The sequence below is a fragment of the Dermacentor andersoni genome, chromosome 1 (assembly GCF_023375885.2).
Source record: "Dermacentor andersoni chromosome 1, qqDerAnde1_hic_scaffold, whole genome shotgun sequence".
Classification (NCBI taxonomy): Eukaryota; Metazoa; Arthropoda; class Arachnida; order Ixodida; family Ixodidae; genus Dermacentor; species Dermacentor andersoni.
The window spans coordinates 62,810,800-62,838,655 of NC_092814.1; the positions used below are offsets into that span (position 1 = coordinate 62,810,800).

At 45.9% G+C, this 27,856-nt stretch overlaps 1 protein-coding gene across 1 annotated transcript in view; it reads left to right on the plus strand.

Moving 5' to 3' along the window:
• Window positions 1-258: 258 nt before the first annotated feature.
• Window positions 259-27,856, plus strand: part of LOC126546188 (uncharacterized) — a 122,749-nt gene continuing 95,151 nt past the window's right edge. Inside the window, exon 1 of the mRNA XM_050194333.3 lies at window positions 259-970. The gene's annotated coding sequence lies outside the window, so the exon portion shown is untranslated. The remainder of the gene's footprint in view (window positions 971-27,856) is intronic.

Sequence of the window (27,856 nt, forward strand, 5' to 3'; positions counted from 1 at the left end):
CTTCGCATGACTCTGCCGCCAGACGATTGAGCGCTGCTAGAAAGCGCTTCAGTTGGCGCAACGATATCCGAAGTGGAGGCAGAATGAAGATGGTAGCGGATCACTGCACCCCACAGCGAACCCGATTACCCTTTCCCGCTGTAAACAGAGCGCGTTAGAAGAGCGATCTGTTTTTCCGTTCTTCTTCTTTTTTTTCTTTTAACTGGCCGCGCACCGCTCTGCTGGCAATACGGGTGTCTCAAGCTGCAAGCACTAAAGGGAAACTAATGCGAGCGCTGTGTTCGATAGGAGGCACTGCCCGAACTGTACTGCACAGCAACGGCGCGTCCAGCGAAGCAAAAAGAAAAAAAAGGAAGGAAGCCGGGCCGATCTTCGTCCACGATAAGCAGAATGCGAAGGAGGCGTGCGCGCGCGCGCCGGGGGCGGGTTCGGCCCCTGTTTCCGAAACTCCGGCCTCGCCGCTTCCCGGTACTCGCTCGACCCGCGCGCTCACATCGGCAGCGACAGGCGATCCAGGACCGGCGGCGGCCCGGGGCGCTTCCGCGGCTCGTCTCACACGCGCCGCACGCCGCGCTCGCGACTGACGCCCGCCGACGGCCCCCGCTACGGCACGCGCCGCCGCACGCGATTCGTTTTCGTCGTGGATGGGAACGCGCGTACCCACGTGGACTACTAGCACGGCTCCTGTTCTGAGAAACTGAAAAAAGAAGCGTTGGTCGTCTCTGTTCCTCCTCCGATGACATGAGCGACGACTCTTCCAAGTGTTCGGCTCGAGCTGGCAGTGAATCCGGGAATACGGCCGCGCGGGAAGTGACGCGAAGGCTGTTCAACCCCTTTTAGACAAACTTGCCTCGCAGCCACCTTCTTTCTGCACCGACAGCGGCGAAGCGAGCGGATCTAACTGAAGGCCCAGACTGCGAAGCGCGACGGCTCCGTGCGCCAACTTCCCACTGACACCTGTTGACGAGCGGTAAGTTTGCGCTGACATCGACGCGTCCAGGCTGACAGCGGAGGAGGGCGCAGTACAAGTGTTGACGTGACTTGCTGCGAGAACTGCACGGAGGTGACGCGATAATTTCTTCTGGAAACGTATCGTGCCATCTCCGCGGGAGATTTCTCACATTTGTCTCATTCGCCCGATTCTTGGCACTTGCCCTTGCGAGAGAAAAGGCAGCGTCCTGCTTCGTTTAAGTCATACGGCCTCAGGAAAAAAAAGAAACGCACGAAGAAACTCGCGGGAACTGCGCAGTCAAGAAGGGTCGGTTGCCTTTATGCCCACTTTTACTTGCCGTTCTCCCGTAAGTAGATAGTAACTTTAGTGTGTCGACTGGGTGAGGCCAGCATCGCGAAGCAGGCGACAGACACTAGTGCGTTTCTCGCCTCCTTCGCAGCGAAGTTTTCAGGTTGCTAACTACTTGTAACGTGAATTAAAAAGCCTGGTAATAAATATTACAGGCTTAATTCACATAGTTCTGCCTTTCCCTGAATTTGTGCTTCCAGAAAAGGAAATAGCATCATGTATCAAGGCCTTGAGGAAAGTGACTTGAGACACAGTGATGAAGGCCTTTTTGTGCGGATATGCTATTTTCGATTAGCGACTAAATCAAAGGCACGTAATCACGCTGTTTCCTAGAATGCCCTCTTTTATCCCGCCAGAGCAGTTCATAACTATATTATCTGGGTAATATAAGTGCATTCTTCAATGAATATCATTCCGCACTTATTCCCTCACTGAAAGCATGCTACTTTTTTTCTCGTTTCTCTTATTTTCATGGATATATGTTTCACTGAATAACGCCAGCTTCGGATCAATGGCAACCGCAACTTCTGTAGGCAGCGCCTCTTAGCCACGGCCTGTATCAATCTGTTTGCTTGCAACGTCGAATATGGACGCGCCTATATATGATCACCGGTTTGTTAATACTGCGGAGCTGTTTCATATCTGTTTTTTACTTAGAACTGACTACAACAATGTATAAAGTGAAAGGCTCTTACTGCTGACGTAAAGCGTTAAAAACTGCATAGCCGGGTTGACCGGGTACGAAAGTTGCACACAAGCAATGGGCACATAGGCACGAACAACGCCTGGAGGTGGTTTATATTAAGGAATATGGTGAAGAATGGGTCAGTGATATAGTATTTCTTTTTATGCCTCCGAATGGCGCATCATTGGAATCAGATTTGTGATACTACTATGCCTCACTTCGTATCCCTTCTTGCGCCTTTCTTGTGCAAAGCACGCATGCGCCCACTTCACATACAAAATCGCTTTCTGTTCTAAATTAAAAAAAAAAAATGGCGCTTATTCGAGTCCGCACGTTTGTTGCTTGTGCTTAATCCTGGCACCGTGGTATGAAAGGAACAACTCACCCAGCAAGTTTTGCACATACGGTATTTTGCGAAGCCGCATCTAGATCAGTTTAAGGCTACGCTGGGAACAATGGCGCCGTAACCATATTATGATTGCACTTCATTCCCGTTAGCTATCTTTATGTGTTGACTTATGTGTAAATAACACTGGCATCATTGGCTATACTAGCTACTGACCTTCTGTTCACTATGCATCAGTTATCATCACCTAAATTACAGGTCCAAGGAGGCGGCCCTCATTTATTTGACATTGTGCTGGCAAAAAAAAACGTACCAGAAATGGAAGGAAATTGAACTCAACTGATCTTAGAAAGCTTTCAAGCATAGCTGAAACTCATTTGTTGCAATTGAATTTAAGCAGAAGGAAGGAACTTTCTGCCTAAATGTTTTAGATGCGGTTAGGTGTAGTTGGGGCATGATGGGAATTACGCTTTCGAACGTACATGATGTTAATAAAATCAGTGAGCATTGCGATAAATGGTAGCCATATTTTTCTACGTCATGAGTATATGTCGTTCAATTCACCCCGTGTGTACTGCCGGAGTTACGTACGTGGCGGCCACCAGCCACAAACGCAGCAAGCTTTTCTCGAGCATACAATTAAGTATATGACAAGAATCTGTTTATGACACTAATGGAAGGTTCAGCAGCAGGGGACTAAATCACAAAGTTGAAATTGTTGAGGCGAATTGGAGGCAATCCTCATGCTGGACATATCATTAGCGAAGGCGGCAATCCAATGCAAAGAACATTTACGAACGAAAAGCCGCGTGAGTTTAACCCCGGAGTTTTAGCGCCCGCATTCGTAAGTGCCAATTACATGCGAATATTTTAGCTTTCGTGTCCCCTCTAGTGCGCCAAGTGACTGTGCTATTTGTTTTCTCGTTGTTACTGCAAACGCGCTAAACCGTGTGTCGCACTTTGCAAGAATTATCTTTTCTTTGATTTTATTCACTTTTCATTCCCGTCCTGCCGTTCGGCCGATCATGGCGAGTGCGGTGGCGCGGTTTCAAGTGCGCCGATAACGCACGGCGAAAATAATGTAAAGTGAGTTGAAACGTTACAAAATACTACCCCGACGTAAAGTCTTTATAATGTTCATTAAACGTCAGTCGCAATAATTCGTAGTTCATGCTCAGTTGCCATGATAAAAGCAAGAAATGCCGTTCAATTCCAAGAACATATTTCCGATCGCCTCGGTACCGTTCTGAAGGAGTTGTGCAACACGATGGCTGTACTACTGCTGGGCACTGCTGTCAGCATTGTATTACAACTATCAACTATCAGTACAACTGTACTTAGGTTTAGGTGCACGTTAAAGAACCCCAGGTGGTCGAAATTTCCGGAGCCCTCCACTACGGCGTGCCTCATAATCAGAAAGTGGATTTGGCACGTAAAAACCCATATGTTATTATTATTATCAGTTCAACTATCAGCAGTGCATGCTGCTCGACTTGCCTTTTCAGGGAGTAAGTATTTTTGATCGTAATTGTTGTTTTCACTTGGTATACATCAAACAAGCGTGCAATGTTCGGTATTCCGAGGTCAAAATACTCTTGTATAATGGAATAAGACAACGAATTTGTAACTTTCATCCCCTAACAACAAGTGCAAGTACTAAAAAATGAACACAAGAAAGAGGTGCAAAAAATGTGCCAACGTTCTTCATTAGAAAATATGCGTAAAAAATGAGAAACAGCCCGTTAAGTTTGTTGGAATTCTTCACTTTCCGAAATGAAGTGCAACACGGCGTGGTTCATAGCTGTTGTTTCCATCGCATACTTTCGGTGTTTGCAGCAGGAAAAAAAAAAGAGAACAGAGCGAGAGAGAGAGAGAGAGAGAGAGACTTTCGCCTGAAAACATTTTCGAAATTCCTGACGGCTTTAATTTTTTTCTGACGTGCTTTAAAGAAAAACGGCGTATTTTAGTGTCTCGGGCAGGCATACTTATGAGAGGTTGTCTGTTACGCTTTTCGCGGATTTGTTACTTACAATGACTCCGATGATTTTTTTAAGTTCATTGCCTCACTTTAACGCTTTAATGTCCATATTAGTTTTTCAGCCATTCGACGCAGAAGAGCAGGCGTTGCTTCTGGATTTTGCCAGTCTACCTTTCTAAATTCTTTTCCTTTCTAAAATATGTTGAACGACTGTTACTTTTTGCCATGTTGACTGCTGCACGCCGAGGCAAACGGCTATGACAGTCATGCTCTTCGCTTGCGGGCCAGAGAGAGAGAGAATGAAGAGGAAAGGCAGGGAGGTTAACCAGATATGAGTCTCCGGTTTGCTACCCTACACTGGGGATGGGGGATATGGGTTAGAAAGATGACAGAGAGGAAAACGAAAAAAAAATTTAAAAAAAAGGGAACGCGCACACATGGAGACACACACACAAAAGGTGTTCCAGTTAAAGTCGTTCACACAGGCCGGTAGATCGCAAGAAGCGCAAAAGCGCTTGCACGGCCTTCTTCTGTGAAGGTAGGTCCTTTCGATGTTGTAGAATTCTTTTTTCGGATAGCGGTTGGTCGTCCAGTCGGTCAAGTTCGTGGCTAAGGCATGCCCTCTGTGGACTGTACTGCGGGCAGGCGCACAAAATATGGCCAATTGATTCTTCCTGGCCGCAGTGGTCACAGGTTGGTGTGTCGGTCATCCCTATGCGGAAGGCATAGGCTTTAGTAAAGGCAACGCCCAACCAAAGTCGACATAAAAGCGTGGCGTCTCTACGGCGAAGCTGTGATGGCGCTCGAAGACTTAATGTTGGATCAAGTGAGTACAGCCGCGTATTTCTTAAATGTGGCTCATTCCATTGCGACGCGGTGCACTGCCGAGCAAGTAGGCGGAGCTTCCGTGCCGCGTCAGTTCTAGAAACAGGAATTGGGACGTGGCGCTCCTCAGTATGGGCTGAGCGGGCAGCGTGATCCGCCCGTTCATTGCCGATAATCCCGCAGTGACTTGGAAGCCACTGGAAGGTTATTTCATGGCCTGCATCACTTATATGGTGTAACGTCTCTGTAATATGGAATATTAGCTGTTCGTGCGGTCCGCGTCGTAAAGGTGACAGTAGAGACTGCAGTGCCGCCTTCGAATCGCAGAATATTGTCCATTTGTGTGGCGGTTCATCACCAATGTGATGAAGGGCAGTAAAGAGCGCTGCGAGCTCTGCTGCCGTCGATGTTGTCGCGTGGGTCGTCTTAAATTTAATTGTTGTAGCTTTCGCTGGTATGACGATTGCCGCCGCGGAGCTGCTTGGAAGGACAGATCCATCAGTGTAAATATGCGTAGAGTCACGGTAGTTCTCGTACAAATATAGTAGCGTGAGCTGTCTAAGGGCTGGTGATGACAGATCAGCTTTTTTCGAGATACCAGGTATTGCGAGGTTGATTTTTGGCTGAGCGAGGCACCATGGAGGGATCGAAGGTCTCGCAGCCGGAGTGAAACAAGCTGGCAATGATTCATCATATGCAGTTATCGTTTTGCTGAAAGATGTGTGTGACCTTCATTGACCACTCATAAGCGAATAAAATGCATCTTCCCAAATGTTTAGTCCACATTCTGCGTTTTGCACGAGTAAAGCCAAGCACGAATTCGACTTGTCGCAGCTAGTGAAATTTACTTCAACACTAAAGATGGCGCAGTTTTGGAGCTTTGATGCTTTGGTAGAGGACTTTGCTTAAGCGCTTGTGCTCGTTTAATCGTTTTTATTTCCTCCGTTAGCTATTCAACCATAAGTATTGATAAAAGCAAAGCCATACCCAAAAATGAAGCGCGAACTAAGTGCGCTGAAGAAGTTTTCGTAAAGTGTGAGACATTGCCTTTCGAGGATGCATTACACTGCGCTCTGTCCCATACACTGTCGCGCTCGCCCTCACGTCCCTTTTAATACAGTAAAAAGAAGAACAGTGACGTTGTGATTACTTTCGAAGAAAGGAAAAAAAGATATGCTATTGAAATTCAGTAGACTGTTCGTCTCAAAGAGATGCGTCAGGAGCAATTTTCTGATAAAATTATGCAACAAGTTCACACTAAGTGCAATAGCTGTATGTACATGAATGCGGCAGTATAACGTATCGCATCATTTTTCAAGTGCGTCGCATTAGCGGCAATGGGAATGGTTCACCATAGGAAAACTCATCGCGTTACTGTACCAGCCGGAGGTAGCTTGAGTCGATGAAGTCGCCTCTAACGAGTTCATGTAAAGGAATTGCGCTCGCTAATAAATGCGCTATCGCACGAAGGTTAATGGCCTATATGATGGCGCATTGCATTGTTATGCATTCGGACATGCGATACGCTACTGTCGCATGCATGTAAACAGGGCTCACTGGAACGCAATGGAAGAGCACGCCTCACACAGCATTATCGCTCCACTCGCAGACGCAACCCACCATGTAGGATGAACATGATGTCAAGAGCAGCTATCTTTAACTATGATTTTCCCATTCAGTCCAGTTAATACGATCGGTTGGTATCAAAGCTTAAAGGTGCCAATTCTAAACCGACAGTCCCATATGCCAAAGAAGTAACACAAAGAAATGTGAGCTTGATTTATCTTGTCTATCGCTGTCCCAACAAACAACATCATTCTATGGTGAGCTTCATGAGCCTTGCATTAGCGTCGCGTTCCTGGCGATCAGTTCTTGGGAAGTGTAACCGACATACGACAACTTTCACCGCCACTGAAGTTGAAATGTGACGAACTGGGACACGCACGGCGCGCTAACTGCGTGCCTTTCGTGCTTGATATTGTTACATCAAATTTTGCTCCCCTCTTCCCAATGTGGGCCTGCCCCTGCTTTGTCATCGTTCTCTCTCTCTCTCTCTCAAGCTCTCATTCTACAATGCTGAAAATAGGTTTACTAGCAGTTGAAAAAATACTGGAATCAAACTAATGCATAGTTGTTCTGAGCAACGCGCACTTCCAGTGGTTCCGTCACTCGGATATGAAACGATTTCGAATGCTGCACATGTGGACGCTCAAAGAAGACACAAACGAGGTAACAAAGATGTGCATGGAGCCGAAACACCGAAACGTAATTGCGTGCCACATGATGCGTGACTTGCATTTTCTGCCGTGACTACTCTGGTTCACGTACACGAGGTACCTTCGGGTCCATTATGCCTTTGTACGTGATGGGCGCTGAGCTCACCTTTCAAACAAGCCCCCGTCGCTGGTTTTGTTCCTCGTTTATCACGTTTGAGAGGTTTGTCACCATTTAATTAATTGCAGTTCACTTTGCACACTTTCCCCTTTTATTTGTTGCCGTATACGCTCCTAATGAGACTTGCGCCTAGTAAGGAGGTCACTTGAATAAATGAACGCCTAGGATCGTTAATTCTCATGGTCACCGTGATAACTGCCTAGCTCTGCCAGCACTACCAGCAAACTACCTGTGCATTGAGCATCAAGCACACTAATCATCTCGACATCACTGATTCTACTTGGTCTTGGCTGCTTTTGAGAGGCTAAAGCATTGTTTGCCTCGTCTACTCCACATAGTATACGATGTTTACAGCTGGCATGAAACGAAAAGAACAAAAAGAAAGAAAGAAGGCTACACAGGCGGTCACTTCACGGATCTCTTGCATAAGTTCACCCCACCAGTGAATAATATCGAGTATGCATCGAAGGCCTTGCCACATCGTTACAAGAATACACCCATGTGCTATTGGTTCAGCTGACAGTTTCTTCTATCACTTCTCGCATTTTACGTAAATGAGTCTTGCGCTGATAAACCATCTATGAAGTCTACAGACATATGAGAGAATTTTCGAAATAATATCAGTTAAGCTTGGCCAAATTTGAATAGGTCAACCTGGTTTAATGAAAATTATAAGAAATCAGTTCTTTACGAAGTGCACCCTCAACTCAAAATTTCAAATAATTCCGGCTATGCTCTGTATCGCCATGATCGGAGCGACCGGAGAGGTGGGGGTGTTTTATTAGCTATCAGAAACACCTTCTCATCTTCCCTGATCAGTCGGGATGATAATCTCGAACTATTGTGGACTTGCGCTTACAACGGTGCTGGAAAGAATTTTTGGCGTGTGCTACAGGCCGCCGGACAGCCATCCGTCATTCTGCGATTCACTCCGTAAAGCACTAACCGACATCACTGACAAACTCCCTAACGCACCTATTCACCTCTTTGGCGATTTCAATTACCCTAACATTAACTGGCCTCTGCTTTCTGTAACCAACAGGTCACCGTTATCCGAAGCTAAACAATTTATTGATCTTATGCTAGACTTCAACCTACATCAGGTAATATCATGTCCTACAAGAGGGGATAACACCCTTGACCTTATGCTCAGATCTTGCCCCGATAGCTTAAGTAGCGTTACCACACTACCCGGTCTTAGCGATCACAACCTCATCCATATCTGCATGACAATAGCGCTTGAGAAAAAGTCACCCACAACAAAAATAATAAAAGATTACAAAAGGGCGGACTTTGACGCCATAAATAACGAACTCCAAAATTTTTTTAATGATTTTCAGCAGTCTTACTTATCAAGAACTGTCGATTGCAACTGGCAACTTTATAAGAATGTATTGCTCAACCTGGAAGCTAGATATATACCAACAGTTCTCGTGAAATCCGACTCTAACAATGAATGGTTTAATAAACGACTGAAAGCTCTCCTTGCTAAAAAGAAAAGGCTTTACCGAAAAGCCAAACTAACAAATAACTCAGAAACATGGGAAAAATACGAACTGTGCGCTAACCAATATATTCAGGAGCTGACGATAGCCAAATATAACTTCTTTAATCATGACCTTCTGAAGATTCTACGATCAAACCCCAATAAATTCTGGCGCTTACTTTCAGTAAAGAGAGATTCTAGACAGATGGAACTAACAGATCCGGATGGCAATCTCATTAATTCTGAGAAATGCGCGTCAGCTCTTAACGACTACTTCATCTCAGTTTTCTCCAACACTAATGACACTCCCATTGAACCAATACCACCACTCCCAGTAAACTTAATGCCAGACATCAAGATCAACCCTGATGGCTAATGTAGCCTCATTAATTCACTCAAACTAACCACCTCAGCCGGGTGTGATGGAATTAACGCGAAAATACTAGTTAACACCAGTAACATTTCTAGCCAGGTACTACATCTAATATTTACGCAATCCTTAAAGACTGAAAGCTTGCCCGACGACTGGAAAAAGGCCCATGTCGTACCAATCTTCAAGACTGGCGACCGCTCCCGTGCTATAAATTATCGACCAATTTCTCTGACCAGCATTCCTTCTAAACTTCTAGAACATATAATCTCATCCAACCTAATGTCTCACCTGGAATCTATCAACTTCTTTTACCCTCACCAGCACGGCTTCAGAAAACTATTTTCATGCGAGACCCAACTCGCCGAGTTCACCCATGACATTCTACATTTCATGGACCTTCATTTGCAGATTGATGCCATTTTCTTGGATTACTCAAAAGCATTCGATCGCGTTTCCCACAATCACCTACTTCAAAAACTTGCATCTATCGGAATCCCAAATAGCTTGCTTACCTGGCTTGAACACTTCTTAAAAGGGCGCACACAGTTTACCTCTGCAAATAACCACAATTAATCTCTTAGCAGCGTAACATCGGGTGTGCCACAGGGCGCTGGTTTATCGCCTTTACTTTTCCTCATCTACATCAATGACTTACCTGCTAACATTATAAATAAATTACGTCTTTTCGCGGATGACTGTGTCCTATATTCCCCAATCAAAGGCTCGAATGAAATCGCCGCTCTACAACAGGATCTCGATTCCATCGCAGTATGGTGCGAGAAATGGTACATGCCACTTAACCTTACTAAATGCAAAGCTCTGTCATTCACCCGCAACCATAGCTTAACCAGTCACACCTACACAATAAATTCAGCTCCTATCAATCATGCCCCGTCTTACAAATATCTCGGCGTTCACATGACATCGACACTATCATGGGCAACTCACATTGACACCATCTGTTCTAATGCTTCACGCACCCTTGGATACTTAAAACGCAACCTGAAAGCCGCATCACCAGAAATAAAAAAGCTAGCATATCTAACATTCGTACGTCCGCAGTTAGAATATGCGTCATCTATCTGGCACCCTTCCCAATCATATCTAACCTATGACATCGAAGCAATACAAAATCGCGCTGCTCGGTTTATAACTTCCAATTACTCTCGTGATACCAGCATAACCGCACTAAAACGTACACTTGAACTACCATCACTTACTTCCCGCCGGATCATCTCTCGGTTCTGCTTGCTTCACACCTTTTATTACCATCCACACTCCAGGCATTCCCTGTTAAATCCACCCTTACGTACATCCTCTCGCTTAAGCCACAGTCGTCCCATAGCAAACATTAACACCCGATCATCTGCCATGAACACTTCATTCTTTCCCGACGCTATAACCCATTGGAACCATCTTCCAGAAGATATCGTGACATGCACTGACCGTAAAACGTTCCGCGAAATGTTAAATAACCACACTGCTTAATTGCCGATTCCACCAACCCTTACTCTAACACGATGTTCCCTTCTTTTTCACAATTGTTCCTGAGTTGTATTTGTTTATTGTTGTTCTTTACTGTTCTGTACATTTCTTCTAACATTGTTACAAGGATTAAAGCCCTCCCTTATGTAATGCCTCCGGGCCTTTAAGGTGAAAATAAATGAAATGAAATGAAATACCAGCTCGATGTATAACTTTCGAAAAGTACCGAGACACTAATTCATCGACTGCGCCTTGGGACAGCATAGACCAAACATTTCCTATATCGCCTAAAACGAGTTATTTCCCCACCTTGCTCCTGTGGCCACGACGATGAGGATGTTCGCCATCTACTTCTCGAATGTCCCATATATGCGATGCAAAGACGGCAGCTAGAACAAGAGCTACACTCCATTGATCCTCACCGGCCTTTCTCACTCGCAAAATTGCTGGGCCCATGGCCATCGAAAATAGCACAGCGAAAAGCATTGACCTGACTTGACTAGTATTAGAACGCACAAGTACTGGCTATTGCACTGAATAGTCACACGATGTTACTATAACTTGCTTCTATTATTTGTAATTATTAGTGCTTGTATATTACGCGTTACACTTTTTTTTTAAATTCTGTACGTGCATTATTTTATATCTGTGTAATTGCTCATATGTTTATATTCTCATCGCAGACTACATCACAGCCGTTTGTACGTGTTTGTGACTGTTTACAAACTCATTGTGGTGCAACTCGCATTGACTTTTATGTTACGTTCGTATAGGACTCTGTGCTGTGGATTTCTCACCCTATGGCGTGGTTTATTTTCATTTTCTTACATATATATTTTTTATATTGTTTCCGCTATGCGAAAAGGAGCAGTCGTCACCATTATAAGATGACTACATCTCTTTCTTTTATTTTAATTTCAATAAAAAATAGAAAAAGGCGGTCCCCATTTCCGCTTTCATTTGCGTGCCCTCTCTGCGCGACTATCTTGGCAGGACTTAGTTCTTCGCATGGAGAGCGGAAGTGCGGAAGTGCCACGATTCAATAATCAGAAAACAACAAAAAAGTGAGACGATTATTACTGAAATAACGGGGGCAAGGCTTCAAGCTTCCGAGGAAGAGAAAATGCAATAGTGACGGCTTTATATGAATTTTATATGAACTTCCTATGCATCCACGAAAACAAGTTATCGATTATATATGTGAACCTTTAACCTTCTATATTCTCGCGTCTTCTAGAAGACCGCGCAAGTAACTCGCAGCAGTCTGCGTTCTAGGCTCTGCACGTTACTCAACTATGTTTGTCGAGACGTAAGCATGGCTGAGCATAAACATAAACGCAAAGAAGTGGTGCGCTTGCACGTAGCATTTCCCCTTTCACCATATATCACTCGCACCACCCTTTAAACCTATTCTGTTATGACCTGTACGGAGTAACATTGGACACATTAGCGTCTAATGTGCCAAAATATTGAGTTTAACTTACCCTATTAGCAATATATGGATCAATTAGCGCAAGAGCCCCAAATGTGAATTAAGGCGTTATCTCGGCAAATGCTGAATTCCTATTTATACAACGCAGCTGTTCCACAGGACTCTGTGTTTCCGTTGTTCTCCTTTATTTTAACAAAAAAAAAAAAGTACGTGAACTTCGAGTAGACTGTCTTGCCATCTGCTGGCCTGTCGCCTTTGTCGTGTCTCGAACACTTATTTACCTTAACAATGTCCCATTGCAAATTGTAACTTCTTATTGTTACCGTGGTGTTCACATTACCAACAACCTTTCTTGGAAATTACACATAGAACATACAACAGCGAAAGGTTTTCCTACATTCGCATACTTTCGTAGGAACTTATCTTCAGCGCCCTCATTCTTGAAGCTGCTATTTAAACCGCCTATGTTCGCCCACAGCTTGAATTTGCAGCATCCATCTGGGACCCAGGTCACCCTAGCTTAATCCAACGCCTAGAAGATGCGCAACATCGCTCAGCTAGATTCATCATCACTACCATAGGACCGCCAGTGTAACAGAAATGAAGCGAATTTTGCAACTCCCTTCGTTAGCCTCTCGAAGAAAACTATCCCGTCCTTCACTTTTTTTTCATAATCTTTTCTACCACAACAGCACCCTGCGCTCACGCTGCATTCAGCCGGCTTCATTTATTTCTTCTCGCTTGACCCTTCCCGCAAAGTCGCCATACCGCATCGTAACACCCAGTCACCTACTCGCACTCATTTTTTCCTAAAACACGTAAAAAATGGAACAACTTGTCACCATCGTTAGTGGACATAACATTCTGTCCTATTTAGGACCAAAATAGAAAGCATAATTTAGTGATTATTCCCTAACAAGTCAATGTTGTAATTGTGTTATGGTGTGTTGATGTTCCGATTTATATTAGTATGCACCTGTTAAGTTCCTCTACCTTTTGTATTAATTTTTTAAGTGTTTTTCTTTTGTTATGCATTCTAACGCAGCAAGTGTTGTTACCTTTTTCTTTTTTGCTTGTGTCCCTCCCCTCTGCAATGTACCCTGAGGGCATCATAAATAAATAAATAAATAAATAAATAAATAAATAGGGTGACGCTTCGCGAGAGCCTGCGTTTCAATTTTAAGCATGCACATGTAGTCCATGGAAGTGATCGAAGATACGTGACATTTTTGTGGGGGAAAGAGAGCAAAGAGGGCGGTCATACCAATGGCACCGGGCAAGAAAAAAATTACACTGAGCAAATGATACTCCAGCCGCGATGTAACGCGGTTTGTTTATCGCAACGCATTTTTAGCGACGGCGGATGTCAAGGAACGCGTGGATTTTCCTAAATAGCAGCCTAAACTGATACTCACAAATAGGTTTTGTTACTTGGCATATATCTCTAAAGCATGGGTTGTAATTTCCGAGTTCAGTTGACTGGTTGGGCTTAACGTTCCAGAGAGAGAGAGAGAGAGAGAGAAGAAGTGATAAAGAGAAGGCAGCGAGGTCAACAAGGCTGAGCTCGGTTTGCTACCTTGCACTGGGGAACGGGAGAGAGAGATAAAAATAGAGGAGAACTATGAATAACAAAGAGGAAACATAAATCTTTATGTGAAGATAAAATTCAACTCAATTCGAAGAAACGCGGGGAGCCTAAACGTGGTCGCGTCCGTTTAGCTTTGTATGAGTGCCAGTCCTGTGTACTTCTCTGCCTTCTGTTGCCGTTATTTTCGAGCAGCTTGTACTATGAAGATCAACCAACTCGCTCAGTTTTCCACTCTGTTGCAGTTACTCTACACATGGGGAAGGAGACAAGGGAAAGCTTAGAAGGTAGAAGGAAAGTCACTGTGCACACACCTTCAGATGAAAATTCAAGGGGGGAGGCGGAGAAAGTCAAATGTGCCAAAGCAACCTTGGATCAATTTTAGTTCGTTAATGCACAACCAGAACGCTGTGCGTGAACGTTTTTCGAACCCAGACCTCGTTCTCGGGGGCAGAATGCCATAGCCACTGAGCCACGGCTGGTAATACAGTGTGTTTCAGCGAACACTGTCCAAAATTAAAAAAAAAAAGATTGCCTGTGGCAGAAAGCACAATTCTAGGCCAGGAGCCGGTCTACTCGAAGAGGCGGGCATTGCTTGCACAAAAAGTGAAATGGGCCACGGCGGCCGCCTTTCGATGGGGGCGAAATGCGAAAAACACCCGTGTACTTAGATTTAGGTGCACGTTAAAGAACCCCAGGTGGTCGAAATTTCCGGAGTCCTCCACTACGGCGTGCCTCATAATCAGAAAGTGGTTTTGGCACGTAAAACCCCATAATTTATTATTGTTAAAAAGTGAAATGCATAATCAAATAATTACTAAAAATGCACTAATTAAGTTTTCAACTAATTACCTTAGGTTATATATTGCAATGTACAAATTCTATCAGGGAATTCGCAAGGCGGATCCGCTTGGAACGAATTGTCAGGATGACACGAGTTTCGATATATGAATTCCCGAACTTTGCGGAGAAGTGCATTGGCGTTCCAGTTACTTGTGTGCTTCAATGCACAAAACGCCGTTTTGTTAAGAAAATAAGTGGAACGACGGTGCATTCTTGCCGCCAGTTTGACGGCGTAATAACGGAGGGTTCGATAACGGAGGATGTTGCGAGGAAGCGAAAGACCGCGCAACGGGCGACGAAACGTAAAATTATACGCGTATCGTTGATAGGAAAGCGGCAGTATGGATTAGAGATTGAACGCGGTTGGATGATTTTCGGTTTATACAGCCAAACAAAGAGAGCCTGGGCAGTTCATATAACGCGTTGAATAAATAAACGGCAGCCAATTAGACTTTCCGTATCGCTACCAAGGGAAGCAAGAACGCAGTCGAGGGTGGCGGAGGATCACGCGGACGGAAAAGATTAGGAAACTTCCAAGCACACCGCAGGATGGGTATACGGATGACGCGAAAAGGAAGGGGGGGTATCTCTACAGGAACGGCCTTCGTACTGCAGTGCACCTGCCACTTGCTCCATCCCATCCCATTCCACCCCATCATGATGATGGGGTGGCGATATTGGTGATGATTATTGGGAACCCGAAAGCCACACACGTGAGCTGCGGCACAGCCGCATCGTGTGTGGTCCTAGCACAATAAGTGCGAAGTGATACACTCCGTGACTTCTCAATGCTCAGGTCGGGACGCGGCTGTTTAATATGCTCTCCTGCAACCGCCGCCAGCACCAGTCAGCTGCACGATCACGTTCCCCAAGATGCCTTTTTCGCCCCTTAATGTAAACCGAAAGCGATATAACGGCCCTCTTTTCCCTTCGAGGAGTCCGCTTCCCATGGGCAGTCTGCTCAGAGCTATGAAACCGTAAGCAACTCAATAAACGTTTCTCTTCCGCCTTCTAATCCTGCCTTCCCGATCTACGACAATGGTGATGGTATATTAAGAATGAGAATAACTGGTCGCGTTGATAGTTACGGTAATGATGGCGATGGTGATGATCACAGCCGGCCTTGGTTTGTGTTTACCGCCTGCAACGCAGCACGCCTGAAAAGCAATGCACTTGAGGCATAATTTCGTGCTTAGTTTGCCCGCTCCGCGTTTTCCGAAGTAAATCAGAGGGGCCAACACCAAGGTGTGAAATAGTACGCAGTAGCAATTTATTTGCGCTATTCTGTGCGAGAAAAAGAAATGTCACGTTTGGGTACCTTGCTTTTTATGACGTCGCATGTTTCCGGCGACGTGTCCGGGCGAGATGAGCGAATTCGAAAGCCTTTTTACCCTTTTTTGTTGTGAGCGTATAGGACGCTCAGCATATTACCGAAGATAATGTATGGCGATGAAAACGGAATGGGTTCCGCCATGTTCTCTGACGTCACTGGCATTGCGCGCGCGCTATTTCTTGACTTCTGGATTTGGGTTCGACGCAAACGCAAGAACAAAACTGTGTTTTGCATTGTGTCCTGGTGCAATATCGACCAGCTATTGCAGCGTTCATATGTATAGGGCCACTATAACATTGCACGGCTTTACTTATTTTGGCCTTTTGCCAGTGGTGGGAGCGCTGCTTCGCCAATACTTTATCATCATGATCATTCGCTCGTAAGTGACGGGTGATTAGAAAAGAATGAAACCAAGCAAAATGAATCCTTATACAGTATACCGGCCAGGATATCCTGACACTTCGCACTCACTTTTTGTAGCGACGTCTTCGACTGCGACCTTGCAGCGTGAGGTTAGCCTATAGCATCTACTAAGCAGTCGCCTGCTCCAAAAGACCGTTTTCCACTTCGCAGGTTCCAGTAGTGGATGTCACACCCCTTCTGCTTAGGTTACGTGCAGCTGTAGGTAAATATTCACTTGGAAGTGGAAGCAGGAATAGCTGCCGCCGTAGTACAATTGACAAAACACCGCCGGCGGCATGCGGTGCCCACGGGTTTGGCTTTCGCCGGCGAAAAACTGCCCTTTCGTATGCAATTAGTTTAATTCTTCATTTCGTTTACCACAAACACGAAAAAGAACAAAGAATTAGCTATGTCACATAATCAGTAGACAATTCGGTTATTTAAAAAAAATGACTCTGCTAGCGGCTGATGAGTGTGAGCTAATTGATGTAGACTGCCCGACATTCTCCATCTCCGCTGATTAGAGTGGTAGCACTACGCTCCGAACTGTACAGTGAAATAAATGTGCTAGCAAAATGCCGACGAATTTTGGTCAGAAAAATTTGGGTGCCTAACAAGGTGTCCCATGGCATCTGCATTTTCCCCCGCTTTTGTCATCTGCGTGATTTAAACGCTCGTGTACTTAGATGTTGAAGCATGTTCAATAACCCCAGGTGGTCAATATAAATCCGGAGCCCGCCAATACGGACTTCCCATTGTAAAGTTCATAATTAAAAAAAAATATCGTTATTCTCATATTTCGAGAACTTTCGACTTACTCTATATATAATTAAATTAATTAAATTCGCGGGTCTTACGTGCCAGAACACCGTCATGAATATGAGGCACGCCATCGTGGGGGACTGCGGACTAATTATGACCACATGGAGATCTTTAACGTGCACCTAAATCTAAGTACGCGAGCGTTTTTTTTTTGTTTTTTTTGTTTTTTATTTTTCACCGACCGAAATGCGGCTGCGGCTTCCGGGATCGAACACGGGACCTCGAGCCTAGCAGCGCAACGCCATAACCACTGGCGGGTGTCGGTTTATGTATTCTGAGAACCTCGCCAGCAACGTATGCGAACGACAGCGCTGCTTTCGTTCGAACAATTAACCTGGCAGCGCATGCGTACAAAGCATAACAGTGATGAAGGAGAGCGGGCAGACCGGGTGGACAGCTATCGAGAGAAGTAATTGGGCTCGCTCGGTATTCGCGCTGAAAACTTTCTGCGTAAACACTTCTTAGCCTTTCAAAGAGGCAGTTGGGCAAATAGCTCTCGGTGAAGTCGTGTTGCTCTTAAGCGTCTAAGGAACCCTGATTTACGGAGCACTTAATCAGCTGCAGGCTGCGGCTCGTTAATATACTCCTAGGAGAAAGAAAGTGCCGAATTAGCGAACGCGTTAAGGGAAAGAAAATTTATGTAAAACCTTAATTGAGCCGCCTACAGGCTACCACTCTGCTCTAAAGCGTTGCTCGTTCCACAAAGAGAAAGGAAAACAAGGAGGCGGGAGAGGAAGGAGCGGACAAAAGAGACCCGATGAATTCGTTATACCAGCGTTAGCTTCCCGTGATAAATAGCTGCCGTCTTTTTCGGCCATGTTGAAAAGGACGCACACGAAGGCCCTGAGTACATGAACAACTTCCATATTCGCGGAGGGACAAGGAAAGCGAAATATTTGGGTGTTCGTGGGACTAGGAATAAGAACTGATTGCTCGTTCGCATAGCGACATACAGGAATGATCGCGCTCCGTTTTCATGGCTTACGATCTCGCATTTCGATATTTTGAGCCACCTATTAAGACTACGTCAATCACACTAGTCTTGGCCCTATGCGGGAGCTTCATCCGGCCATTCTTAGAACTCATGATGCTAAGAACAGGTTCAATTTTAATTAATGAATGATCGAACCATCTGCTATGCTTTCAAAATCGTGTGGTTTGCATTGCACAAGCTTGTTGCACCGTGTCGCATCAGTTACTCAGGAACGGTAAGGCTGTGCACACGCGAGAATCTATGGATCTGTTACTCTAGCACTTCTGTTGAGAGAAAAACCCACATGGCGCCCCCCCCCCCCCCCCCCGCCTTTTTTTTTTTCACTCTGCTACTAGAGTTCTGTAGGCTAGAGTGCGATGTGTGAGGACTGAGGGCTAAATGCAGACGTCTGCCGGTGCTGTTCGAAAGCCAGGAAACATATTCTAATAAAATGTGCCATATTTATCTGATTATAGGTCCTCCATGAATGTATTATGCCAACCATCCAGGTTCAGAGCCCTCACATGCTGGTAACAAATATTAGCAATCGCCAACGGTTATATTCGAATAAACAAAATCCGGGATCAGGAAGCGCGTACCAAGACGGTAAAGTGAAATGCCCCTAGCACCATAATGCCAGGACCAGCACAGCAATAAAAATAGGTGCGTGCCTAAAGTTTAAGGCTTCATGCATTTGGAGCAACTTAACACTTCTGAAATTAGCCTACATGTAGTCTGAATGTGCATCCATAATGCGCATAAGTGGGTTACGATTATAAAATTGGGTAACTGAGGGAATGGCAGTACAAGGGTGTGCGTTCTGTGACGAAGCTCGGCTATAGCATAAATGCCGCTGTTAGGGCCCTCTCTCCGCGTATGCAGCCATCTCTAGCATTCCTTGAAAAGGGAGAAACCAGGTAAAATGCTGGTCTCGGTAGGATTTTTTCGGTGGTGACGAGGTTTGGCGCGTCCGCTGGCGTTTGGAGTCTTCGATAACGGTTATAGGTCGACAGGCTAGTTCCACACAATGTTTTTCGAAAAGAAGGCGGACCTATATTTGAATAAATACAGCCATTTCCTTTAGCCCCATATATACGAGGCAAATGCCAGAGGTCCAGGAAGCACTGCCATTTTAAAGCCGTTAGTGAGAGATTATTACGCAAATGTTAAGTAAGTATAGAAGCTGGAGAATGCTGGAGAAAGGTGATGTATATTTATTGGGGTGTAAAGGAAATTACGTCCCATAAGTTCTCCTCTATGTCAAGGTGGCACCTGTGATCACCTCGATAGAATGGGGCGGCGGCTAAATATGGCTTTCGCTTGCCGTAGTGCGGCGAATTAAGCGCCGCGATTTCAGTTGTAAGAATGTTAGAGCAGTGACTTCAAATATGCGAGAGATCCCTCAACAGGCTTGCCTTATCCAAGAATGAGGTCACATTATGCTCCATAACAAACTTGGGTACGGCAGAAAGCTTAGTGACAGGCAATAATCTTTAACGGAAGCCGGGTAATGCATACATTTGCTTTATTCAGCGTGGCTAAAGCATTTAACATCATGTAATCGTAACCCACAAAACGGGCTGTAGCAATTGTGTGTGCCAATAAGCAAAAACAGAGAGAGAGAGAGAGAGAGAGAGAGAAAGGGGGAGGGGCAGGCTATAAGTTATCATGAATTGTGTTAATGAGATGTTTATATAAGCGGAGGTATACCAACGCCAGTTTGCCAGTAATCGCATTTTAGCAGTGCACAATTTTGAGTCTACGCAGAGAGGGAAAGCGAGCGGTTTTTCCAGGCTCAAGATGAGAGTAACGACGTCAGCGTCGTAATTTAATACGCAGGCCTACAGGAACTTTCCGGGGTTGTTTAGGTAACTGACTCGTTATTGCGAGAAGTGGGCGTCCATTATTTAGCGAAAAGCGCGAATTCCAGAGGCGCGCGCAGTTTCTCGCAAGTGACCCAAGGAGGAACATGTTGCGAAATTCAGTGATGTAATTTGTCCCAATGGGATATTGCCTCTGTATAAGCATGTACGTGACCTTCGATACCATGGATGCTTGGCCTACGCTTCATTTGTAACTTCATTACTTCAACCATCGCTGTCCATTACCGATTGCGTGCTACAACGGAATAAATTTTTGTTTCTCCCGTCGACCTTTTACCGGCAGCGTGGCCGGCGTCTAAAGTGGGCAAGCGCTTCAGCAAGGCTTTAATCGTGCTGGAGTTTTGACCAGCCCGGGACACAAGGCGCATGTCAAGAATTTATGCGGCGCATTTGACTCTGTAAGTGAATAAAAGAGATGGACAGAGGCAGAGTGATGCTCTCAAGCGAATGTTGGCAATCCTTTGCCTATATTTCTCCTGTGACGTGCATGTCATAAGTCACATTATGAAAGTGGCGGTAAACTCTGTTACTAGTAAAATAAGCCGTTGGGCTAGTTCGTGCATTGTATTTAAGAAAAAAAAAAAACTGCCAAAGAGAAGACGCACACAGGAAACATACAAGAAGACAGGAAAGAGGCTGGACTACCAACTGTTTATTCGACATAACGGGGCTCTAATTTATAAAGGGCACTCTGTCACGTGACCATCGCACAATCGCCTTATCGCAACCGACCATCAAGGAAATACCAATAAATTCCAAAGGCCGCATGTACCTTCTATCTTTCAAGGGATCTCACATCTATCTTTGCCTACGTCCAGTGATGAAAATGTTAGCTATAGCTAGCTAGCTAGCTTACGCTAGAACTGTTCGTAAGAGCAGGCGGCAGCCAATCGTGATGTTGGACATATTAGCCAAGGTCAATGGCAAAGAGTATTCACGAACCGTAGTGGGGACTATGGAATAATTTGGACCACCTGGGGTTCTTTAACGTGCATCTAAATCTAAGTACACGTGTGTTCTCTCATGGTCGCCCCCATCGAAATGCGGCCGCCGTGGCCGGGATTTGGTCCCGCGATCTCGTGCTTATATAGCAGCCCAACACCACAGCCACTAAGCAATCGTGGCGCAAGGCCCCTTTGTACCCCGGCACGCAGATGTAAACGCCGTACCAAGTCATTTAACAGTTCCAGCTTAGAGGGAGAAATTCAACGCTCATGCTGAACAAGCGCCTGCCCCCTCAGATGATGCGGGGTGCGTCTACATACAAAATCCGTTATTTCGATAATCAGGGTGTCAAACTTTCGAGTTCGCTCACAAGTGCCGGCGGGTGGCCTTGTTGGCGTGCTTCGTATAGGCCGCTTTTTCTCAGCGCCTGCCGCTCTCTAACATTATCATTTTGCCGCGTCGTATAGACAGTAGTATAACAGAGCGACCACTTGGCCTGATTGCTGTGCCAGGACCGCAGGAGCGCGGCCGGCGGCGCACCGAGTTTAGGGAATTTCTTGCATGCCATCGTCGCCGCTGCTGCCGGCGCAGCATGAGCTCGCGTACGGGCGGCGGGAAGGACGACGTTGCATGATTCAAGACGCGCGGCCCGGAGCCGCTCGCTGATGGCAAAAACGCGTACGCGCCACGCTCGAGTAAACCGCGCGCTTGCTCGAGCCTTCTAGTACCTCGGCGCTACAGTGGCCCTTGTGCACAGCCGGGGGAGCGTGCTGGGTTGTCGAAGCATGCGCCAAGTCTGCACGCATTCCAGCGTGCATATAGTGTATGGTGTAAACAGAATCTTTCGCCATAGAACATGCTCGCAGTATGTCGCGGCTTAGCTTCCTTTCTTTTGTTCTTTGCATCTCGCGAAGTATTGTCACTCAACCGAGCTAGCACATTTTCTTTTCTGCAGTGAGCAGCAGATAAACATGTAGTCTAAGTTCACGCGACCCTTACCAGCTACCTTAATCCACAAAAGCCTTCGTTTGTGTCTTCCCTAAGTTAGAAGTCTTTCTGTTAGCTCAGGGATTTGTATGTGAAAGACTAGAATTTGCGCCTCGACACTGTCAGCTTCCTAAGGTGCTGCGAAGTAGGCATTGACTGATCTCATGCGTCTTGACTTGTCTACAATTTGGCTGGAACTACAAGGTGTGAGGGCGGATTGCGACCAAGTGTATGAAAATGGCTCAGCGTCTCTTTTTTCTTATTCTCGTCCTCGTGTTTGTCCAACCTGCTTGCACTCAGGACGTGTACTGTGGGACCACTTCTCGGCATTCCTTATTGGCGCCCGACAGAATTATTTCCTTAGAACAGCGGACAGCTTTTCTTGCTGCGCGAGAATAGCGCATATAGACATTATAGTTTATCGTGTAAATTCTTCGTTCACATTTTACGTCGCCCGGAAAAAAAAAGAAGTAAAACCCCTAAAATACACGAAAATTTGGTGACGCAGCGTTCGTATGAGTGACGGCGGTGGCAGCACATTTCGCTACGTTCTTGACTGGTAGATCCTTGCTTTGTATTTGTTCAGCAAACCGCCCGATTCTATTGAAGTACTGCTTACTACCATCCATTGCTACAAAGTGGCCGACTATGTTGTCAACATTACGATTCTTACGTTCGCACGCCAGGGAGCGAGACGCGCTGTATTCTTGACGCAATAAGGCACGCATAACTACATTTCTGTACTAATTTGCTTAATTCTCGGCTTAAGAAATTACCGCGTTATCCCATGTTCAAATTGACTCGTTAAAGAAAAGAAACAAAGCACAGGGTGGATGTACAGTATAAGTTGGTCAGGATATGAAGCGCAAGATAACAAAAAATAAAGAAAAAGTAATAAATCGAGCATTATATTGCTCTGCATAACGAATCACGCCATCGTGTCTGAGAACCCACTGCGTGCATCAGAGACTCGCCTTCGCCGTTGCACGAGGTTAGATTTACCCAAGAAAAAGAACTCGGGCCGTTTCTGTCAATTTAGGCTAGCGATAAATCGATGATATATCTAGCGGCAAGTACTCACCGATCGTATTCAGCTGCGGAGACGTACGCACAACGTTCGCCGAGACAACGCTATGAGTGACCCTCCCCAACGAATGGCAGTGGCAGCGAACAGACACTATTACCGTAGGGAAAAGAGGCGCATTGGGGAGGAATGGAGAGGCTGAAACAAATGAGCTGGTCACTCGGTCGGCCACTGCTCTTCACGCGTGCTCACTCTTCCTCTCCTCTTCCTCCTCCTCCTGGGTTCTGTATACGCGCGGGGGAACGCCGATTCTTTTGGTTCGAGAGTGATGTCCTAAGAGCTTTTTCTTGTGTTCTCTTGCTTCTCGTCCTCCTGCTCTCCTGCTTCTCGTCCTCCTGCATCTGTTCTTCAAGACTGCTTGAGACAGACGGCAGTTTTGCTTCTGTTGGCGCTATACTCCGGCATACGGCTGCTCGCACAGCGTCGTGGTATTTCAAGCATCTGACCGCGTTCCCCTCTGCCATTCCCAGCCAGCCCTACTTCTGCGCGTTTTCTTTTCTGCAACGAATCGCAATGCGAAGCCCAGCGAGCCACCGCACACCTGTATAACTACAGCTGTAAGTCAAACGGACGGTGAAAACTTTGCGCCCGTCCTGGTCAGAAGACTTAGCCGCGTGTCTGCTTCGGCTCCTGGCGATCTTAATTTCTGGGTTTTAATTTTCTATTTATTATTCTTTCCGTCGCAAAGGAACGCTAATTAATGACGCTGTAGCAGAAATTGGGATTGGGAAATTAGCTTTGGTCAAGTATTTCCTGAGCAGGATAACGTAGTTAGAAGAGGTATAGTGTACCAGATTTAGTGATGAGATTGGCAAATCTGGGAGCACTGAGCATACGTAGGGCACAGTAAACGGAGAACATTGGTGGTTGGCGAGCTTTTAAACAGAGGACTTTCTACTGCAGTGAAAAGTGGGGGGAGGGGGGGGGATACATCAATGGGCTAGTGTTGGGAGGAACGGGGAACTAGTTGTATCGTATTTATCGTTGATTTTCCCGGCCATCCTCATCTGGCAGCGGAACCTCACCTTGAATGTCACCTATAGGTGCTCTGGCTAGCCGGTTAGTCCTTTAATATGAGTAAACTGTACGACTCACGCGAAAATTGTTACAGTAAGATAAATATAGGGAAACCAAGAGGGCACTTCGCCAAATTCCAGCTCAATTCCTTTATGTCTGAAACTTCAACATCTTATTTCCGTATTTTCTTGCTTGATAAGCAAAATAAAGGAATTCAGTTCATTTAACAATACTCGAACAGTGGAGGCAGTAAAACACTGAGAATTAAAACCACATTGCCCACCCTGTGATAATGGCCAAGCGGAAAACGGGCTGCTGTGCTCACGGACCCAGGTTCGATACCGGCCAGTGCGAAAAGTCCTTTTTCAAATTATTTATTTGAAAGACCGCCGTAGAGAAGAGGCTAGAAACGCGATACAAACCACAAAGCGGGGGAAGCAGGCTCAGAATGCTAATTTCACTAACACTGGCACATAACCATGGATCAGATTAGGAAGTATCTGCAACAGTGGTGCAGTTAGTGTGCCTTTGCGAACGCGTAGCCACGCGATCACAAACGCTGAAAGAGCACACTTTTCGGCGGAATGGCTTCGATGGAACATACTTGTGCCTAGCTTTGTCGCATTTACTAAGAAATAGAGAGCCGAGGGAGGAAAGGAAAACATCATTTAGATCTAGGCCTCGGGAAACTGCTTGAGATGTTTAAAGACCACTCCTAGTGAGCGATAGGGAATTAAATACCACGCTCTTTGTGTTAATTTGATCTGCATTTGCACGCATGCTGTGTAAGTATCAACTGATTTGTTTTACCCTCGGTTGCCTACTAATTATTCCTTGCTTTTTGTCTAACTCTGCCTTCTATACGTATTGTCCCTAGGCTTGTTTACCACTCGAGCTAATCAATTTTAACCAGCGCCTGACAAACCTGCTCGAAAGTTATCGGCGCAGGACTCCCAAACTCTACTTTCTGGCGCCCATTTGTCGCCATAGTTTCCCCAACACCACAAGTCTGTACGAGTGATTCCGATCTACAAATGTTCCCTCTAAACGTCCCCGCCGCGCAATCCTTTCCGTGCACTCGCAATATCGCTGAAACAGTCAACCATGCACTGCTCACCCGAAAGGCCTGCAATAGCGGCCATATACATGCCATGGACGGGGAGAGTGCGCCTCGACCAAAGGTCACCGCGCGCTGCACCGCCCGAGGGAGTCTTTAGTTGTTGTTCCCGCGTCTGGAACCCTGCCTTTGTTCCCGTTGCCGTTCTCTTGTTTTCGTACCGCGGGAAGATTAGCATTTTTATTGGGAGGATCACTGCCGATCACCTAGTGCTCACGACAGCTCTCGTTCGTTCCTCTTCTTCATTTCCGGGCACTTGGCGCTTTGCGTGCTGTCCGTCCGCGTTTGCGCAGCGCATGAGGTAATTTCTCCTGTCTTGTTGCCAAAGATGAGCAAGGGCGCTGCGCTATTTATTTCTGCCACCGTTTATTTCGAACTGCATGGACGATAAGACGGACACGAGAAACTTAAAAAGCAGTGCGCCTTTATGCGCGGACACTCGCATGGACAAACCCTTATCCAATAACGTATTCTGTGGGCAATAGGCACTGACAGAGACACTAGGGCGAGACGTACAATGCGGAGAAATGCCGCGAGCAAGCAAATGCTGGCATAGGAAAGTTCCAAAGCTGCGAGAGTGCGGCTTGCATAAGGCGTACGACCCTTTTGTTATGGTTATTCGCTGTTCTGGGCGCGCGCGCGCGTGTGCTTTAAAGGCCGTTTCGTAAACCCTGTCATGTTAAATGAGAAAAAAGGTAGTCTCAAAACACCTCTTTTGTTTCTTGGACATAGCAAAAGCAGAAAGGAAAGAAAGAGCATGGAAAATCCGAACTTGTCGCCTGTTTGTAAGGGTGTGTCTTACGTAAGAGATATCGGATTGAAGTTATAGGGCCAGGGTAAGATTGAAGAGGTATAAATTCACACGCGCATCACGTGATGGGTTTTAAAGAAGCACAGCGTTATTTTAGAGCTTCTCAGTTAAACTGAACTGAGAAATGCCGTATACGTTTTCGTGGGAAGAACAGCTTTGCTTCACGACATATTTATCCGCTATGATGAATATACACCTAGGACAGCAAAGGGCTGAATTTTTTTCACCGCGCAGGCGAACCTTCTGTGATTCATGTTTTGTGATTCATGAGTTTCAAGGCCGCGCGTACACCCGTCTACAGCTGAATGAACATTGCCATATTGGACAGAATGAAACGATTTAAAGGGTACCAGCGGCCAAAGCAACTCGAACGTGTCATTATATGCCAGCTGAAAGTTATAGCTATGAAGTCTATGCACTTAACGAGAAAGTTATCGCACTGTTGAGCTCGAGCTCACGGGCTCGATCCCGGTAGTGGCGGCCGCATTTCGATGGGGGCGAACTGCAAAACCGCCCGCGCATATTTAGATTCAGGTGCACGTTTAAGAGCTTCAGGTGGGCAGAATTACACAGGAGTTCCCCTCTACGATGTGCCTTGTAATCAAACCATGGTTTTGGCTCGTAAAACCCCAGAACTAACTCGTTTTTTGTCAGAAAAGGTCGCTCATGATAATCGTGACGCCTGTAACCATGCTTCACGTCTTTAAAGCCGTGAATTGATAGCTACCGTGAAAAACACAGCGCTCGCTGTACTTGGATAAAAGTGGAACGTTCAGCATGAGCGCTGGTTAAGGGAAACAGTGCTCTTTAATCTAGGCGTTATGTACAAAGTGTTAACCACGCAGTTAACTAAACAGGTCCAGTATACGTCACACAGGTTAAAGAAAAGGGGAACGCTGGGCGTTCTGCCATGTGCCTCGTTATCAAAGCAAGAGGTGCGCCGGTGAAACACTTTCCGGGCTAGACTGCCAGTCTAAACCCGCGTGCAGCTGCCACCGCCACAACCATAGGAAAAATAAGCGCGCGCACAAAATTGTTACGGGTCGGCAAATGGAATCTTGCATAGCAACGTTTGTGGACAGTACCTTCGGCTTTCGCAGCATTAACGCGGTGAGCCTTTATTGATAGCTTCTCTGCTACGTATGGACATCAACGACATTCCATCCTGTCGCGATTTCCCAGCGCTACTTAATTGTGGTTTTGTTTCTCCGTCATTTGCAGTACAGGAAAGTCCGCATCCAAGCCCCGCTTAATGTTCGCGTTCACAATAACAGGTGTTCTTCAAAGTACAATGAAATTTGCGCAGTCGTTTAAGCTACACACATCAATACAGCCCCGAGTACCGTTTCTTACGTAACGAACGAAGTATCTACGAAGAACGGAGATGGAACAGCGGCTCGTACTGACTACAGCGAATCGCAGAGCTGGGCTAATAGAAGGCGTGAGCGGAAACGGCACCACTTAATTTCTCGCCTGCGTTTCTGCAGTAGAAAATGGCGAATCAACAATAATTGGTTCAATTTACTACAGTCGTCTGATACACGGTCCGAAAAAGAGGTGGCACGACCGCGCTTTGGCGCAGTTCAGTGCCGGTGGCATAAGTGACGAGTTTCCATCAAAGTGTCTTGCTGTACCGCGCAGAACACGTAACATAAGGAAAAAAAAAGCGAAGCACGAACGAACGTAAAGGTGCAGGCGGCGCTTGGCAAAGTTTTGTTTTGTTACAAGGCGTAAGCGGTGAGCTTGCTGA